General features: G+C 43.0%; 1 non-coding gene across 1 annotated transcript; it reads left to right on the plus strand.

Annotated features, from left to right (window-relative positions):
• Positions 1-718: 718 nt before the first annotated feature.
• On the plus strand, positions 719-851 carry LOC125998440 (small nucleolar RNA SNORA51). Its single transcript, XR_007492008.1, has one exon. It is a non-coding gene; the product is annotated as a small nucleolar RNA SNORA51 (small nucleolar RNA).
• Positions 852-7192: the final 6341 nt, after the last annotated feature.

Raw genomic sequence — 7192 nt, forward strand, 5'->3', positions numbered from 1 at the left:
CCCCCAAAAAACATAAAAAATAAGTCTTTTTTCTTTCTAGCAGCCCGGGGGGTGATGGTGGGGTATATAGGTTGTAGAAAACGAACTGGGATGGAAGGAGGACATATTTGGTGATGGGTATTCCCCTGATTCAATGTGAAATACTACTACTAAATAAATACTAAATACTACTGTGAAAGATATGTAAGCCATTATGAAAAAAAATTGTGTTTTAATCAGCTTTCTTTAACGTACATGTATTATAATATTAATTATATCATATGTTATGTTACTATGTTATGTTAGTTTACCTCATTATGTTAATCAATTTTATCTCTTGAATAAATTTTTGTTTGGTTTCTAGGCCACACCGGGCAGTGCTCAGGGGTTACTCCTGGCTGTTTGCTCAGAAATAGCTCCTGGCAGGCACGGGGGACCATATGTGACACCGGGATTCGAACCAACCACCTTTGGTCCTGGATCGGCTGCTTGCAAGGCAAACGCCACTGTGCTATCTCTCCGAGCCCTTGAATAAATTCTTACAATAAAAAATTAAAGAAAATAATTACACTGAGAACTGAGAACTATCATAATAAAATGTGACTGAATGAGGGAAGTAGAAAGCCTGTCTAGAGTACAGGTTGGTATGAGGTGGGGAGGAGGGACACTTGGGATATTGGTGATAGGAATGTTGCACTGGTGAAGGGTTTTTTATATATATAAAAATATCAAAAAATAAGGCCTCCCAATGCTTACCACAGGCTGTGTTCTTTACACTGACTGTATAGAAAGAGGAGGTACAGTAAATGCAACCCATATACAACTCAGTCCAGGCCCTTTTCCTGGTCTGTATTGTGAATGGGAGGACATGGAGAAAAAAATAAGTCTTTCTTATGAGTGGAATTTCCCCCCAAAATCATTCACTTTGGGAACTATACAGAAGAAAATGAGGTTTTATATATAGAAAGATAGTATCTTGGCCATCGACATAATGAGTACTTTGCATATCCATTTTCTAAAATGTGTCATGTTATAGGACATTTCTATGGTTGGCTATAAAATTTTAATATAAGAATTTCTTGGGGCCGGTGAGGTGGCGCTAGAGGTAAGGTTTCTGCCTTGCAAGACTAGCCAAGGAAGGACCATGGCTTGATCCCCCCGCGTCCCATATGGTCCCCCCAAGCCAGGGGCAATTTCTGAGTGCTTAGCCAGGAGTAACCCCTGAACATCAAATGGATGTGGCCGAAAAAAAGAATTTCTAGAGTTGACTTGCACAAATTAAATTTCACATCATTCAAAGACTTAGTGAAGTAGAACATTTTTCATAACAAATTCACCACAATTAGAAAACACCAAAAAACACTTCAAAAATGTATTCCCAAGAGTCTCCAGGTCCTCATTACACTGTAGTATTGTGCTATTTTTATAACTGCAAGAGTATTGTACCAGAACAAAATGATCCACTTTGTTCTCTCTCTCTCTCTTTTTTTTTTAGTTTTTGGGTCACACCCGGCGGTGCTCAGGGGTTACTCCTGGCTGTCTGCTCAGAAATAGCTCCTGGCAGACACGGGGGACCATATGGGACACCGGGATTCGAACCAACTACCTTTGGTCCTCGATCGGCTGCTTGCAAGGCAAACGCAGCTGTGCTATCTCTCTGGGGCCCCACTTTGTTCTCTTATAGGAGACATTTTGGGAGAAAAATCTGCAAATCATGTATGAGGTTTCTATCTATAAGATTTGGGTTGAGGACCAGGTAGCAAAAATAGATACTGCAAAAATACTTCCCCTCTTCCCTGCTTTCAGCCTTACATTCTCCCACTTCCAAACACTTTATAACTTATTTAATTCTTCCATGTGTCACATTTCTCCTTACCAACATAGTATTATCAGTTGCTTGGAATCTCTCTTTTTACTCTATTAGACTAACCTTCAACATTCAATAGATAGCATACTATCTATCCTTCAAAATTCAAATTAAAACTCCATTTTTCAGAAGTCTTTTCTAACCAGAATTATCACAGACCATTAGTTTTACTCTCTAGCTATGTTTCTGTCTTTGTTAACATAGGTAGCTGTTTCTGTTCCACTGAAAGCATTTGGGACTGTTTTTTTAAATTTTTATTTGTTTTGTTTTGTTTTGCCTTGTACAACGTATAGGGCAAAACACTTTCAGAGATATTTTATGAAAACTCTTGCTACACATATAGTACAGAGTATTCATTGAAATGTGTCTTCATTAAAAAACACAGTCTTCAATTTTTTATCTTTTACAAATGATATTTAAATCATTTCCCTGGAGTTGAACTGTCTCAGTTAAGATACAAAGAAAACCCAGGAACCTCTCCTAACTCAGAAGAAAAGCAGAGAATATTGCCTTCCAGAATTAAAGAAAAATAAGAAGACAGCCTTTGCTTAGTTGTCTAATGAGCCTAGTAGCTGGATGAGAGCTGTCCATGGTTACCAGGCTAGAACCACCGTGGATCTTTCTTTGGAATTTACTTGTTTGGGGGAAAAATAAGACAAACTTTGCAAGTGAAAATTTAAGCCAGTGCACTCTTCATTTCACTTATAACCTAGCTACAATTCTGAGGCTGTTCCTTCTATGAGTGAGTGCACTCAAAGAGAAACATAGAGAATGAACTAAAAGGTGCCATTTCCAAAGCTTTCGCTACATATCATGTGCAGTAGGAACCTCAAAGCTGTTTAAGCAGATATTAAACGGTGCAGCTAAGTACTCTTGGAATCCTTCCATAAAGCTTTTTTCTGACTGAGCTACTCATTCAGATATATAAAGCATTTTTTTAGTCTCCTCAGTTTTTTCTCAGAGAGAATAAGGCCATTATATTCCTTTTGCTTCCTTACCATTGCGATAAATTTTTACCTTTAAATGATTTTCCCACGGGACCAGGTGGTGGCGCCACAGGTAAGGTGCCTGCCTTTCCTGCGCTGACCTTGTATGGACCGTGGTTAGATTCCTGGTGTCCCATATGGGCCCCCAAGCCAGGAGCAACCTCTGAGCGCATAGCCAGGAGTAGTCCCTGAGCGTTACTGGGTGTGGCCCAAAAACCAAAAAAAAAATGATTTTCCCACTATACAAGCAAAATAAAAGGAAAAGGAGGGGAAGGTTTTAGAAAAATGCTGAGAAGAAAAAAAACATGAACAGAGATAGCATGGAGGTAAGGCGTTTGCCTTTCACGCAGAATGATGGTGGTTTGAATCCCGGAATCCCCTATGGTCCCCTGTGCCTGCCAGGGCAATTTCTGAGTATGGAGCCAGAAGTAACCCCTGAGCACTGCCGGGTGTGACCCCCCCAAAAAAGAGAAAAAGAAAAGAAAAGATCTCCAAGGTCAGAATATTGTTCTTTCCTGGAGGGCAAAAATCACCCTAGGTGGGAACTACATTTAAACCACTTGATTACTGTATTTCAGTTTCTCTAGTCATGAATAGACTGATTTAGGCTTTCTTTTTCTTTTTCTTTTTTATTTGTTATTTTCTCACACACTTTGGGTGGCACTCAGGGATTACTCTGACTCTGCACTCAGAATTCGCTCCTGGCAGGGTCTGCGGACCCGATGGGATGCAGGGAATCAAACCCAGTTCCATCCTGGGTGGCTGCATTCAAGACAAAGGCCCTACTACTGCTGTACTATGTTTCTGGCCCTTGGCTTTGTTTTTCTAACTTGAAACTGAGAAAGCTGAAAATAGGGGTGAGAAGTAGCTGGCAGGCTGGATTGCAGACCTGCCATGCACAGGGTCCTGGCTTGATCCCTGTCACCTCATAGTCTCCAAGTGTGGGGAGCCTAACTGATGGAACCTAGAACAAAGGACACCTCAGAAATCCCTGACTTGGGGCCGGGCGGTGGCGCTAACGGTAAGGTGCCTGCCTTACCTGCGCTAGCCTTGGACGGACTGCGGTTTGATCCCCCGGTGTCCCATATGGTCCCCCAAGCCAGGAGCAACTTCTGAGCGCATAGCCAGGAGTAACCCCTGAGCGTTACCGGGTGTGGCCCAAAAACCAAAAAAAAAAAAAAAAAAAAAAAGAAATCCCTGACCTTGTCACCCACGTGACCAGAGGCGCCCATGCCCTGAGAACAAAGGAAATAGACAAATATAAAAGTAATTCAAAGCAGCTCAATACATCCAGCCAGAAAGAAAATCATAGAGCAACTTGCCTTTGTGTTAGCAAAAGATTAATATGTTTACAGCTGGTTTTTTATTTATGCTTGCTGAGTAAAATTTATAGAACCTTGTTTGGATCTTGTGTTTTCAGGTTAAACATGTGCTCTCTACCTCTTTGCCCCTCCCTATTACCTGCCCCCAGCTTATGCTAATGAGTGCTTGCAATTGTGATTGGGGGAAAAACTGTAACACCTCTATGACGTATTCTGCCTTTAAAAGCTGATCTCCCCTGGCAATAAACCCTTTTTGAACAGCATGTGTTGTCTTGAGGACTTTTCTTACTAACTTCTCAGGTTTTTCTTCACAGATCGGTTCTGCTCGGGCAAACCCACGAATTACTAGCGACCTTCATTTCCACACCCCCGCGGGTCGGGGGTCCCCCACGGAAGGTTGCAGAGTGGCACCCAAGTCTGCCGGAAGTAATTTCTGAATGCAGAGCCAAGAATAATACCTGTGAGTCGATAAGTGTGGCCCAAAACAGATACAAACAAAAAACCAAAAAAATAGGGCATTCTCCAAAAAGCCTGGATAAACACTGACTCTCATTCAATATTACTTTTCTGGAAGAGTTCATCTAAGTCCCCAATCTGGCTCTGGAGATCTGTATGTTCTTTGCTACGGAAGAGTCAAACAAGTTTACACAAAAATGGTCATTTCTCCACAGGATAAGATTTTGGGAGTGGTTTGAAAAGTAGAGGGAAAGGCTGCTCCTTGGGCCAGAGACTGAAACCCCAAGTTTCCTCTGTGAGTGTGACATCAAGGACCAAACCAGGGCCATGGACATGTGAGGTCTGCACTCTACCGTGAGCTACATCCCTGACTCTTTCCTTTCCAGGGATGAAGGACCTATGTCAAAACATCAACCAAAAGAGTGTGAGGCCAGGAGCTGCCTACGGCTGCATCTACACTTCAATCAGACCACTCCACTCCCTGCCTTCTTGTTTGCTGTAACCTTGGTGTCTCATGCATGAATTCAGCTACTTTTGCTCTCTGTTGTCTCACCCCTCTGTTCCCCTCTCTGGATTCAGAGTATCTTTGCAGAAAAGAGATGGAAAGACTTTCACTTCTTCAGTTCTTTCAGTGAATCCAAGAAACTGTCTCTAGTGTGTTTAGCTGGAGACATTATTTCCATATTATACCATGTCCTTCAGGTGGCAGATCAAATTAAAATCAGGTCTAAGTAGATGAGGCTTAAACGTGCTCTACTATACAACTAGCACAGGGGATAAGATATGTCCTTGTCATAAACTGCCTATCTGCAACGAGGGAGGACTCTGGTAAATTAAATTTTGGGGGTGTGTGTTTTGGGCCACACTCATCGACTCACAGGTATTACTCTTGGCTCTGCATTCAGAAATTACTTCCGGCAGGCTTGGGAGCCAAATGGGGAGCCAGTGATCAAACCATGCTGGCCACGTACAAATCAAGAATGCTCCAGCTCTACTCCTCACTGCTCTGGCCCCACAGCCTCATTTTATAGGAGGCCATCCTTCTAGGTGCTGCCAGACACCCTTAGAAGCACTTCACTTTCCCCTTCTCTGAGTTAATTAGCACAGGACCCTTAATGACATCACCCCTACCCTCGGGTGATGGATATTAAACTCTGGCTAGTAAAAGTGTCAGGGAAAGCAGCAGAGAGAGAAGCCGCTCAATGGTCTCTGGCCGAAATGAACCTCGACTTACACCTGTCTGATTTCTTGTGCAAAGCCAAAAGCTGAAACCCCACACTGCATCCTAATTTTCTTGTACAATATCAACTCTAATTCGTTTGACTATGACTTGATTCTTTAACCCAACCTTGCCTCTAGACCACTTGGAGTTTCCCAACCCAAACTGCAAACACGTTGCTAACATTCTTGGTTGATCCAGAAGACATGCAAAACTAAAATAACAGCCATACATGCATTTATGCATTTACCATTCGGCTTCTAACTAGGTCCCAGTATGGAGCTATCATTCTCTCCCATTTTTCCAACTCAAGACCAACTTCCTTCTCTTTGGGATACTAAAATTGCTACTCCAAGTAAATAAAAACAAACACTTCTTTGCTACCATCCTTGTCCAGACATTTCTCTTCTTTTTTCTCTCCCCAAAACCTGGATCCCGACTTCAAACGATATGAGAGGTTCTTTGTTTGGGGACCATACCTGGTAGTGAACAGGGTTTACTCCTGGCTCTGCATTCAACTATCTCCCCAGGCTGGGCTAGATGGATCATAGAAGCTGGAGGGAATCCAACCCAGGTTGGCTATGTGCAAGGCAAATGACTTCCCTGCAGTACCATCTCTCCAGCCCCTTCCAGGAATTTTTTCTTCTGTGGAGGCCACTCCTGAGGCTGCTTAGGCGGCCCGTGGAGACTACAGAAAAGGGGGAACTGTGGGGAGCCTAGCTGATGGAACCTACAACAAAGGACACCTCAGAAATCCTTGACCTTGTCACCCACGTGACCAGAGGCGCCCATGCCCTGAGAACAAAGGAAATAGACAAATATAAAAGTAATTCAAAGCAGCCCAATACATCCAGCCAGAAAGAAAATCATAGAGCAACTTGCCTTTGTGTTAGCAAAAGATTAATATGTTTACAGCTGGTTTTTTATTTATGCTTGCTGAGTAAAATTTATAGAACCCTGTTTGAATCTTATGCTTTCAGGTTGAACATGTGCTCTCTACCTCTTTGCCCCTCCCTATTACCTGCCCCCAGCTTATGCTAATGAGTGCTTGCAATTGTGATTGGGGGAAAAACCTGTAACACCCTCTGACGTATTTCAGCCCTTAAGAGCTGATCTCCACGACAATAAACCCCTTTTGAACAGCATGTGTTGTCTTGAGGACTTTTCTTACTAACCTCTCAGGTTTTTCTTCACAGATCGGTTCTGCTCGGGCAAACCCACGAATAACTAGCAACCTTCATTTCCACACCCCCACGGGTCGGGGGGTCCCCCACTGAAGGTTGCAGAGTGGCGCCCACGTGGAAGCTCGAGTTACAGAAAACTGATCGGATGGCAAAGCGCGACGAGTCCGGAGCTAAATTAC

The sequence above is a fragment of the Suncus etruscus genome, chromosome 20 (genome assembly GCF_024139225.1).
Source record: "Suncus etruscus isolate mSunEtr1 chromosome 20, mSunEtr1.pri.cur, whole genome shotgun sequence".
Lineage (NCBI taxonomy): Eukaryota > Metazoa > Chordata > Mammalia > Eulipotyphla > Soricidae > Suncus > Suncus etruscus.